Here is a 13,588-nt window from a genome sequence, read left to right as displayed (position 1 = left end):
TTTCTATTGGGAAGGAAGGGTGGCGTCCAGAGCGTGAGGCGGTTCTCAGCTTTTCATTGGCTGTCCTAAGACAGGAGAGAGCCAGAAAGGGAGGGGGTCAGGAGGAGGAGGTGTTGCCGAGGTTACTGTCGGACATAAGGAGGCAGACTAAAGAGAGTGGGCGTGTCCCCCCGCGGCAGGTCCGAAGGTTCGTCCCGTGGTTCTAGACCTGTCAGTAGTGAAGTAGACCCCGCCTATTCATGAATATTCAAGTAGAGGCGCACGATTTTGCCCGGCTTCCAGCGTGCACATTTCTATTTCTCATTTCATTGTTCTTTATTGTGTACGTATGCAAATTTATTCGTTAAAAAACACGAATGCTTAACTGTTACAATGAATTCAATACCTGTTACTATCTGCAAAATTGAATAGGCATATATTTTAGATTTAGATTTAGATTTTATTTGATTTTTATACTGCCCTTCTCCAGCAGGACTCAGGGCGGTGAACAGCCGAGATAAAACATAGCATACAAAATTTAAAAACAGTTTAAATATATGAAGTTGGGTGCCTTTCCCCCCCCATATATTTCATTGTACTGTAATTAATTAAGATGGCAGAACTGAACAGATAAATTTTGTCTCATTTTGGGGGTTATTTAATACTTTTGCTAGCCAAATAGACATTTTAAAAATTCTTGGATGCTTTTATAGAATATAAAAATGAATTCAAATTTAAAACCTATTTTTTATTATTATTAAAATATTTTAGCATTCTTTATAAACACATCAAACAGAGCATTTATTCAACATTAAGTTATACTAAATTATTTTTAAATAATTTTATTACATATTTTACGAAATATATATGCCACTGGCTTGGAAATTAAATTTAAATTGGATTACTTCTGGGTTTTGTGTATATGCTACTCTGCAATGTTGCAGAGCCACATAGTGATAAAGAAAATAAAAGAAAATATACACTGGTAAATTTATTTTGAAAAAAATAAAATAAATATATTTATATCCTGCTTTTTGATTGCTCATAAAAATACATTTCTCAGACAATGAAATTGCCTTTAGATTTTGCAAACACAAAGAAGCAAACGGTTCTACAAAACCTAATATTGGTTGCCTAAAAGTGCAATCCTACACCTTGAAGATACCAGCTGAGAAACAGAAGGTAAAATTTGTCACACTTAGGCATAACATGGTATAATACTGTATATAGCAATAGCAATAGCAATAGCACTTAGACTTATATACCATTTCACAATGTTTTACAGCCCTCTCTAAGCGATTTACAGAGTCAGCATATTGCCCCCAACAATCTGGGTCCTCATTTTACCCACCTTGGAAGGATGGGAGGCTGAGTCAACCTTGAGCCTGGTGAGATTTGAACTGCCAAATTGCAGGCAGGCAGCAGGCAGCATAAGTAGCCTGCAGTACTGCATTTTAATCACTACACCACGGTGGCTCACATTGATGCTACAGTATCTGCCCTGAAGATATTGTCATAGTACAGTGGTCAAAATCAGTAACAGACTTAGTTGGCGAAGGGCGGGGGAAGGGTAGAGAGGTGCCAAGAAGGAGCAGAGTTACACAGAATTCTATATTATTACATAATATACATTCCATATAAAACTGGAACAGGCACAATGAAAATGGACTTAGTGGAGAGAGAGAAATTAACCAAACAGCATTGTCATAAATTCATATTGTAGATAATTGGCCAAGATTACAAAACTCTGTAGGAACTCCAGGTAGGAAGCCAATAAGTCAGATGATAGAGTGCATGACATGGAGCTTTTGGGCCTTTTTAAAGCAGAGGTAGTGGCTTGGGGTAATGAGAGCAATGGGCCCATTCAATATTTGAGACTCCTAATTATTGGGCAAAAACAAATGGACACTAATGTAGGATGCAAGAAAAGTGGGAGAGAGAGAAGTCCAATATGAATATTCTGTAATTGGGATCCTCAGCACCTGAAAAAGGCCTTTTGAGCTGAAGACCTACTGACATGATTTTACACACACGATTTTACCACTCTAGTGCTGTGTCACTTATTATGTTTAATTTAGCTGCTAATCAAGTCATAGCTCTCTCTACTGTAGAAGCTGGCACCACACAGTCCAAGTAACCAGGCCAAACGAATAAAGAGTCCTCATCTACCTCCTCCAACTACCTGCTGTCATCAGATGAGCTCCTGTGCTGAAGAATATGGGCAAAGCCTAATTATATCAGTAATCTCCATGTTGGCTAGGTTAAAACACTACAGACAATCGATGTTTGAGAGGCTTGTTGTATGCCTTCCACTTCTAGCCAGTAAGTTTTATAATTGAATTTTGGGTTGATACCTCCTCACCAAAGGAGCTATTATTGATACACATTCATAGGTCCAAATTAAGTCATGATGGTTTTTTAAATTATAGTTTATCGGATAACACATTTATTGTGTTCAATTGTTCATATAATACCTAAAATCAAATGTTTCACATTATAACTTACTGCAACCTGCGTAACAAACTTCTTTCTCTCACCTCTCATTTAATTCAGTCTGAAAGCAGCAGGACAGGCTGTTTGTTCAGTGTCTTTGAAAGCCCAGCCTGCAGGTAAGAAAAAGTTTCAGAATCCCACTCTATTGCAGGCGAAGAGAGTTATTTATCTCCTGAAAGACCAAGTTCTCCTAGGAAGAGCAGTAGGAAGCTACTGCCCAATCTGTGGGAAACACACTTCCCTGAATTTTCTGACACCACAGGGCTCTCAAAAGGAAGGACCATACAAGTATGGCTCTGGTAAGAAGCAGATTCCAAAAGTATTAAACCTGAGGAGGTTTAACTTACTGCCTCCCAGCTATGCTTGGCTGTCCTTGAGAAGATCTATGGAAGCAGAAGGCTCCCTTGTGTGAAAGAAGAATATAGACTGTTAGATGAGTGGAAAACCCAGTGTGTTGATTCCCTCATTATGAAATTCTAATACAGAACATCAGATCAGGCTGTTGTCTTGTTGACTTCAATTGAGCTCCCTGTTTTGAGAAATGAGTCAAGCAAGACAGCCTGTATACTACCCACAGACCATCTCTGCTGCCTGTACTGTGTAGGTGTGGCAATGGTTGTGGCTTTTTTTCTCTTGCCCTAACTCCCTGTTGGGTGCTCCTTGGAGGGGACATTTTAAGTGACAGACCTCACTGCCACTGCTGATTGGGCACAGCATTTCTGAGACAGCACCAGTAGTTCAATGTGACATAGTGATTTCCAGGCCTGAAACAGTGTCTGAAGTACCCCAGTCAAAGAAGTTTTAGCATCCATATGCTTACATCCTTCTCTAACCTGTTGTGATAGGTGTGTGAACGCAGTCTGATTCCCATTATGTCTCTCTTGCCTCTGCTGGCTGATTGCTATCTTGCCTCTGTTCTCAATAATTTAGCCATCACATTTTTCACCATATTAGGGAATGAGAACGCCCAACATTATTTTTTTGTTCTGAAGCTGTCCTTAGGTAGTATAGAAAAAATAGGAAAAACATTTTAACAACAGCATACTTAAGGACAACTTAAGGCTGGTTCACTCATGGTCTAGTCTTGAGATGAAGGAAACATTATAGGAAAAAATGTTGCATAGTGCAAATGGGGACATGGCTACAAGACAGAAATTTGGAGGGCTGCCACATTTTGTAATGCCAAGCATTGCAAAGTATCATTTTGCACTGATACACTAAAAGGATAGTAAGTGACCATTCAGATTGTAGAGAATCTACTTCTTTTGACTCTGTATTTTTTTTTAATTGTCCGTGTAATGAGCAGGCTATAACTAAACTGCCAGTGTAACGTTCATTTTCCCCCCCACCCTACCAGTCTGAAGAGTGGAGAGCCAGTTTGGTGTAGTGGTTGAGGCACCAGGCTAAAAACTGAGAGGTTGTGAGTTCCAGTCTTGCCATAGGTACAAAGCCAGCTGGGTGATTTTGAGCCAGACACTTTCTCTCAGCCCTACAAACTTGCAATGGGAAACTACTGCCAAAAATGTTGCTAAAAAAACCCCCAAGGATTTGGCCAAGCAGTCACCAGGAGTCAAGATGAACTTGAAGGAACCCACACAAAAAAACAAAAAATAATCCAGTTTGAAGCAGCCAATGTTTTATCTTTTACTTTCTGGAATCAGCTTTTCTGCAGGTTTTGAAACTGCTATCAACTTCAGTGCGAATATTTGGCATGGAACAATTTTCAGGTAACTTTTATTTATTTACTTAACACCATCTATCGACTATTCCAATTTAAAATAACTTTGAAAGATACATTAACAAAGAAAAGAAAGGAAAATAGATTGGCAAGTCCTATAATTGAAGCACAAATGCCTAAAATGCCTTTTGAAAAACACTAATACCTTTATTTCATTATTCCAAATTTATTTTTTTAAAAGCAAAGTTTAAATTTTCAAAATAAACTTTGAAAAGCTGTTAAGACACAGACCTAGAGGGATGCAATAAAATGATATGGATAAACATGGATTTAAACTGGCTTGTAAATTCCTTTAATTTTCCTTCACAATTTCCTTTCTGTAGTCAAATTCACATCAGAGAATCCAGTCTAATAATTGTTGTAACCCCTTCTAGTCAATCTTCAGGATGCAGATTTTACTGGTTTTCCCTGCTTATGTATGTAATATACATTCCTCCCAACCTTTTTATTACTCTTCCAAGGACATGCACAGAGTTCTATTGTGCAATGGTTAGGAAGGATTACGCCTTCCCTTACTAACTTAATTTTTTTCATACTATGGTTATCAAGAAGGAACTTTCATTTCTTTGCTTCTAAGCAAATAAAGTTGGTCCTTCCCACCTCCAGCCTGGCAAATTGATGAATGTCCTTTGTACTCTCCCAAAGGTCCCTTCAAAACCCTTTGAAAGCCTCATCAGCAAAAGATTCACATGGGCAACTATTCTCTGAATGAAACATAAATGATGTGGTGAGACCTTGAAAGAGACATGGATAAATCAGATTTTTTTTTCTTTTCCTAAACTGGACAACTCTTTTTACACAAACCACACACACACACACACACACACACACACACACACACACACACAAAGAGAGAGAGAGGGAGAGGGAGAGAGGGAGGGAGGGAGAGAGAGAGCTTTGTGAAACTAGTGAGATAGTTGAACAAGTCCCTAGCTGGGGTGAGTTGAAAGACAAATATTTGTGGGGTCTGAAAGAAAAATTTTGAGAGGGAGAGAAGCCTCCCTGTTACAGAAAACATGAATAAAAGCCAGCCCTGAAGGATAAGAGTAGTGTTGTGAAAGATCCTGATATCAGAATGATTGTATGAGTGTGGTAAGTTTCCAAAGAAAAAACTGACTTTCTGTGGTAAAAGCAAAATGGTTTTTGGAGCTCCAAACAAACACACACACCCTCTCCCATTGCATGATTCTCCCCAGTTCAGCATGATGAGAATAGCAGAAGCTTGAACTACACCTTTGTGTAAGAGAATCAATTATTCTGAAAGCCTTTTAGAGCATAAAGCATCATTAAAAAAAAAAAACCACTTTCCTTAAAAATGCCAAAAGGGAAAGGGGGGGATAGGAGAACAATAGTAATAAAGAGAAACAAAACTTCTTCCACATCCCTCCCTCCCTCTCACTTTGCCTCAAATATGCCTTTTCCACAAACAAAATATATCACTATCCCAATCTTCCCTTTATGAAAGGTTTTCCTTCCCTGAAATGGATTTCAGGGATAAGCTGACTTTGTATAAAAATATACAAAAGTATGAAGGCTATTGCTTAATGCACTGTAAGCCGCCCTGAGTCTCCGGAGGAGGGCGGCATATAAATCAAATTTAAAAAAAAAAAATTTCCAAGGAAGACATGGGAAGTTGAACCATCCCAGCAGAGGACTTTAAATCACCAACAAGGGCTTCAGACAGTTGCTCCTTACAGGATTTTGCACGTAGGAAGGAAGGACAGAAGGAGAGAGTTTAGAAGCTAAAGGAGAAGAACACTCAAATGTGACTTACTGATACAGAATGGAGCAAAATATTTTAATAATGGATACATTGAAGGACATTTTTGAGTGGTGGACCCAGAAGTTAATTTTAAGAGGGTCTGCTTCTACAGATGGACTGTGTTTAGAAGATGTTATGGAAAAGGAACAAGTTTTACCAGACATGACACCCTGATCTGAAAGTGGATTTGAAAATGACAAGCTATAATAATGAAATGGAAAAAGATGCTAAATTGGATATACAAAAGAAACCAGCTAGTGTCTTAATAATTATAAGATAATTGATAACTTTTCTATACTGGATATACAAAAGAGGCTTGCTAACGTTTCAAAGAATTATTTTGAGATGGGACATTAAAAAAAAAAGAAATCGAGCTCTAGGACATTACAATCTTAACTAAAATGAAGATTATTAAAAGCAAAAGGAAGGAATATAAAGTAGTTTTTTTTTTATCAAGGTCAAAACAGATATATGTTGTTACCTCTGATAATCCTTAATGGACTTTCGCTGACATCAGGAAAGAAATGATGAGGCGTTAAGATTTGTTTATAGAGAAGAATTGGGATAAGAGTAGAAGAGATCATTTGTTGTATTTTAAGAGAAGATTATAAGTTACAAAAGAACACAGAACCCGGGTTTAGAAAAAGCCTGGCATGTAGGTGGTACTGGACAAAGAAGGAAAAAAGGAATGGTAAATGAATGAATCCGAACCCTGTCTTCATTTCATGCTATGAGGAAATGATTGTGCTGCCAGCAAAAAACCAAGGGTTCAGTTCTGATCTTGTGGATGGCAGTGCCTGGAAGTAGCTGCTTGTGAGCCCTTTGAGGTGGTCCAGGTCAAGAAACAGACACTGCAAAGATTCCAGGAATACTGTATTACATTTGTGTAAACGGATGTATTAGCAGAACCTTGCAAGCTTGTCCAAAACCTTTTTTTAAGAATAAGATGGGCAAGACAGAACTGTTCTGAGTCTCCCTCATACTTTTAAAAAAAAATTCTCAGAGTTAAGCAACCTCTCCCACTCCCTTTTCAAGACTGAAGCTAAATTCCTTGATGCTGATGCCTGCCATGGAGAGCACGTGGGCAAAATGGGCATACTCCCCCACCCCCAACAAACATGACATGACCATGGTACTTGACAGAAAGAGCCCTATTCAATCAAGAGCATTGATTGAATAGCACACTCTGCATAGGATGTTTGGGATGGGGAAATTAAGAGTGGAAGTACAACATACACCACCTTAAACTTCTGAATGAAAGGCAGGGAATAAATGTAGTTAATGACATAGACAAAAGTATTAAAACCAGTAACAAATGGGGCAGGATGGATTTAAATTGAGTTGATTTAAATAGAGCCTTTTTACTAGTGATTTAAATTATTTAAATTGTGATTTAAATCAACTTGATTTAAATCATTTAAATCACTAGTAAAAAGGCTTGCTTTAAATCAACTCAATTTAAATCATAATTTTTAAAGAGCAGCTGTCATCTCTGTCCTGCAGCAGCTCCTCTGACCCGCTGTTGACTCACTGACAGTCCCATTCACTTTAAAGGGACGGCTGGTGATGCGGCAGTGACACAACAAGGTGAGGGACATGGCAAGCAGCAAGTGAGTGGATGCCTGCTAACAGGCGCTGCCTTGATGGATCTGAAATGACAGGTGCTCTTTAATATTATATTTATAAGCTGCTTAGAAGGTTTCACTTTCATTTTTATTGCTTGCCCTTCCTACTCACACTTAGAGCCTGGTGCTACAGATGCATTTCTTTCCAAACAATCATACAGTTTGTAGTATACATAGATTTTTAAAACAATGGGATAAAGGAATATTCCTGAACTTTGTTTTATGATTTATCTCATGGTTACTGTGAAATTGTGTGAATGCATCAGTGCATGTTATTTCAGCTTACAGAGCTTGGATTCATTGAATGAGTTTACAAAAGATATAAATATTGCAGAATATACAGCCTCATACTACATAACTAAGCTCCATTTCATGCTGAATAAATGAAATTATTAATGTATCTTAAATAGAAAACTATTTTTAGATAGATTTTTACTCCAAAAGCATTTTATTAAAATAAATTTGATAAAAATAAAAAAAATCTGATCTAAATTTTAAAAAATCTGATTTAAATTTTTAAAAGTCCATTAAATTTTTTTTAAAAACCATTAATTTTTATCCACCATGAAATGGGGCCATGTGAAACCTCGTTCAGAAACAGTGGAAAATCTGTAATGTGTGTAGTTGCTTTCAAAAAGTATTAAATGTGCATATAGAGAGATCCCAGGTAAGATCTGACAAGTGCTTTGGAAAATGCCAGTCGGGCCTCATGGTGCAAGCCTCCAGAAATATCTGCTCTGTCCTGCAGTGTATGCCAAAAAGGCCATGGAAGGTAGTGCCTGGCACCTGGTGGGAAGGCCCTGCTTGCAATAGCCTAAAATGACCAGTACAAACTGGACAGATCCCAACCCCTGGCTGTGTCATCAATCAAATGGCCAAAGAAGTATGCTGATCATTTCAGCAGCAAAGACTAAGTTACTTTAAAACTGGAACATGTCAAAAAATAAAACAGTGATTTTGTGCCACAGCTATAGGCAAATGAGGAAGTGTGCTAAAAGATCAGATGTTGTAAGAGTTATGCTAATCAGCATACATGTGCTACAAACTTCCTATTGTGCTGCACAGGAGAATGGAAAGTTATACCATTGTTTTAGCTTGCTTTTCTAAGAAAGAAAAGCCATGTTCTTTTGTGCATTTGTATTCATGTGCTGATTTTATGAAAGCTGTAAATATTATTGCTGTTCCACTTTGTTTTGTTTTAAGCTCCATGGTTGCATGTACATTTGAGCAGCTTAGTTGAAATTTGTTTTCTAATCTTAAAACATAGGGTATCCACTGAATACATATCCAGTATAATTTAAATATCACAGCTTAGCTTCTTTTCCATTCCTATGATTAGAAGGAACATATGTTATATCCAGCTTTTATATTCTTCATGCAATTCACCTGGATATGCAAAAACTATACAGAGAAGGCCAATGGATACAGATTTTCTTAAGGAACTTGTTTCCCAATTCAACTATTCATTATGTAGATTTGGGGAGGAGGGAGAATGGGTAGCATTCTTATTAGCACTTAGCAATAGTAATAGCACTTAGACTTATATACCACTTCACAGTGCTTTACAGCTCTCTCTAAGCGGTTTACAGAGTCAGCATATTGCCCCCAACAATCTGGGTCCTCATTTTACCCACCTCGGAAGGATGGAAGGCTGAGTCAACCTTGTGCCTGGTGAGATTTGAACTGCCAAATTGCAGGCAGCCGGCAGTCAGCAGAAATAGCTTGCAATACTGCACTCTAACCACTCTGCCACTGTGGCAGATGCATCTTCCATTTAAATCTGTGCTTGAGCTATGTTTACAGACCCATCTTTCCCCCCCTCTTGCACATGTTCTTTCAGGAAGCCATTGGTTCTATACCAGGTGCAAGAAGCTTTCTGATACCCATTCTACCTATTCTAAACTAGTGTTTTTCAAATTTGGCAATTTTAAGATGTCTGGACATTCACTCTTAAATTTCTCAACCAGCAATTCTGGGAGTGGAAATCCACATATCTTAAATTTGCCAAGTTTGAAAAACACTGTTCTGCACCATGCCAAGATAACCTCAAGATGACCTGGAATGTCAGTGTGTGGCAAAGGCATAGAGAGTGAAATTGAAATACTGGCACCTTTCATTTGGAGCCCTCTGGGATGAACAAAAAGACTGAGGGGGAGAGGAAGTGGTTGATGTTACAACAGGAAGTTTTGAGGAAAGGAGAAACAGTAAAAAAAACTGAATTTCCAAGGGCGAACTGGGACTTCTTTTTTTTCTTTATTTGCAATGTTTTATCATAGGTTTGCAGGTGGTTGTTGTATTGAGTTGGTATGTATAGCAGCAAAAGCATAGGAAAATCTTATCATGGTTTGTTAAGCAGTATTTTCAACTGCCTTGAGAAGGGAACCCCCTCCCCAAATACAGAAATAATAAATTATAATTGCATTCAAGCATGGAAAGCTTTTCTTCTTGATTCCAAATTAGTAACTTTCATCTAGACCCAACATCTTGCAAGTTTGAGCTAATATTGAGCTACACCTATATAAATAGCTGGCTCTTGCATAATTTTGCCAGCAATTTTAGCTAGAAAAACCTAGATGGGGAACTATACTGATGTTGCAGTAGCTGTCCATGGCCCACAGTCTAATAAAGGATGAATTAATGATCACCTTGGAGCTGTAGCCCATCAAAACCTTCCTCATAGGCTTTTCTCATAGTCAGCTACAAACAACTGAATATAACCTGATGGGATTGAGATTCATTTCACACACTAAATTCCCCTCTCACCTCTGAGATTTCTTGATTCTTCAAGTTTTGTTCCTAAATATTTTCCTTATCTTTCACAAATCTCTGCCTTTCTTACATTAAAAATGTAAAAAACATGCTGAGCCAGCAAGAACAATTCAATAATATTTGTCCCCTGGAATCACAGTGTGCTTCTTTGTCCAGTTATGAATATCTTAAGAGATGGATGCAGGTTTTGAAATTAGAACACAGAAGATTAAATTAATTCAACCCTATGATTGGTTTTGATTTATTTGATTTATATCTCATCTTCATATTTTATATCTTACCTTGAGGTAAGATGGGTGGCCAATAAATTTTATAAATAAATAAAATATTGTACAAATCAAGGTGGCCCACTTAATACTTGTTCATCCTCTTGTTTCTCTACAAACACAACGGTATAAGTTGGGCTGAGCTGGGCTGAGAGAGTAATTGTCTCAAAGCCAGCCATCTGTGTTTCATACCTAAGGCAGGATTAGAAGTCACAGTATCCTGCTTTCTAGTCTGGCATTCTAACCACTGTACCACCCTAGCATTTTAGACTGGATTGTGGGATTCACTTCTGTTGGCATTCAAAATAATGTTGCTACTCTCTTCTGGAAATTCTAGCATTTTCAAACCTTCCAAAAACTGTTTCAATACATTCCTTTCTGGCAGTTAGAAATCTTCCAAGAAATGTCTCAATATGTTCTCTGAAATGTCTGAATTCCTAGCTCATTCCTCCATGGATAGCTTCCAATTTTCCATAGAGGTTTTTGTTTTAGTCATGGAGGATCTAGGCCTCAAATAATCCAAAACTAATTTCCCCATTGAATCCTTCCTCAGGGGGGAGATGTTCACAGAGGAAGGGCCATGCTTGGGGCATAAACAAATGATGTGTCACTCCTGATAGCATTATGAACACAGCAGAAATCCCACTGCATTCCTTAACATGTAGTTGCATGGCAATGCTCATAATGAAAGATTTCTTGAAATATTGTCATTTAATCCTAGCCATTTTTTAAAGTCCTCTTTTTGTAAATCATTGGCAAACAGTTGCCCATCTTCACACTTTAACCTGTTGCATTTGATATTCATAGACATGTTTTAATCTTTTTGTTTCTTCCCCTTCTTTGAGCTTTGGAGATATAACAAGATAGCAATAAAATTTGGGCATTGTTTGCTGGCTTTAGTGAAGGAGGGCTAGTTCATGGACAGTCAGAAGAAATAGAGCTGCTAGGCATGAATTTCTTGTGGTCTGCTGCCCTCTGCTGTTTCTATATATAAGGTGGGAAGGATATTTTAAAATTTGGTTGAAGACCAGCTGGGTTAGATGAGTCTTCATTTTGGAGGGGTTCCAAATAGAAGTCTCCCAATGTTAGCAGCAAGAGACATTGTGCAGCTTTTTCTTTTTTAACTGATTTTATCCAGGAAACAAATAGGGGAAAAAAAACAGTATTGTGAAATACTGAATAGTGGAATTTAACAGAGATAAATAAGATAAAACAGTGATAAAATACAGTAGATAGTAGATAAATTGTAAGTGAGATGGCTACCCATCTCAGCCTTGTGACTCTGAGCAACAAACAGCAGTTAACAACATAAATACAGCAGCTAAGTAAAAATCATCACAACCATTAACAGTAACATCCTTTAGGTGCCCCCACCCTCCCTAACACAGATATGAATGAGGTTAGGTGAATGCTTAAAATGGCCGATTGAGCCCTTTGCTTGTCTGAATGAAAGCCTCCAGACACAGATATGGTCTACACTTGTTATCTCTCAGTTGAGCTACTTCTGAACACAGATCCCACACACTTCTGAAAGAGTGCTAAACCCATGTCCCAAAGGAGTAGCCCATCTGCCAATCACAAGTGAACAGAGGAGAATAGGAAGGAGTGATTGATCATGAATACACTGCATAAGCACTGCAAGAAAATGACAATGGTGACAGATAGTAGAGGTGGCTCCCTAAGTGGCTCAGTAGCTAAGATGCTGAGCTTGTCAATCAGAAAGGTTCGAATCCCTAGTATGAGCAAAGGGGGTTAGACAAGATGACCTCCAAGGACCCTTCCAACTCTATATGCTGTTAAACAGTAAAAAGAGTATAGTCACATGAAGGCTAAAGCAGCAGAAACTCTGCAATGCATTCATTGATGACAGACCCATCAACGTATAGCTGGCAAAGTCCACCTGTTTTTCCCAATCCTAGTTTTTAAATAAAGACTAACTGTATGCTAGTCTCTGATAATAATAAAGGTTGATTTAATATATGTCTAGCACTCTTTCTAAAGAATGCTAAGTCCATACACATAAGGAGTCCAAGTGTGACCTGAGAAGCACTTCAGAAAACACCACTGTTACTTAGGTAGATCTACTGTAACCAGGATCAAAGTACTGTTTCCTCCCTTATTCTGACAGTCTGACACTGTTTCAAGGTGTGAAAAATCCATTGGTCTTTGTCAGCCATTGTCTTGGAAGGAAGCCATGAGGCTGCGGTGATTTGAAAGAGAGGTAAGAGAAACAATGCTTAACGCATTGTAAGCCGCCCTGAGTCTCCGGAGAAGGGCGGCATATAAATTAAAGCAAAAAGCAAAAAACAAAAAACAGGATAGGGATCAGCAATGGGGAACGCAAATTTCAATCAGTTTGGAGCCAATTCAAGGACATGCAGGAAGTGCTTCAGCTCAAGAATGTTCAACTCAAGAATAAATTCCATATTCATAGTCGCCAGTCAAGAGTCAATTTGTTAATTGACAGGTGGGCAGGTCACTGCCCAATGCTTTCCTCAATATAGTAGCAACCTCTCATAACAGCCAGTGACACAGCTGAGCAGTAGGTACCTTGGAAGCATGATCTCTTTAGGGCAGAGGTCTTCAAACTTGGCAGCTTTAAGACTTGTGGACTTCAAGTCCCAGAATTCTCTAGCCAGCTAAGCTATGCATAGCTAAGCTATGCTGGCTGGAGAATTCTGGGACTTGAAGTCCACAAGTCTTAAAGCTGCCAAGTTTGGGGACCCCTGCTTTAGGGAAAGCATGCTCTCCTCCAGCAGCCCATTGTTTGGCAGTCTGCTAGCAATCTCACATAGACTTTATGGGAAGCACTGTTCCCCAGTCTGGAAGCTGGAGGAGGGGAGAGGGGATCTGGGAAATTCCCAGCTCTTGATTTACTACTGCTTGTGGACCTTAGTCTTGAGAAGGTTGCCAAGATCTTATACACACAGCTAATCTTGCAGTCTCCTCTGCAGAC

Source organism: Pituophis catenifer, unplaced genomic scaffold (assembly GCF_029215685.1).
Source record: "Pituophis catenifer annectens isolate HBS135680 unplaced genomic scaffold, rPitCat1.0.hap2 SCAF_2, whole genome shotgun sequence".
In the NCBI taxonomy this organism is placed as follows: Eukaryota; Metazoa; Chordata; class Lepidosauria; order Squamata; family Colubridae; genus Pituophis; species Pituophis catenifer.
The sequence above is the reverse complement of the archived record's forward strand: the minus strand, read 5'-3'. Positions refer to the sequence as shown.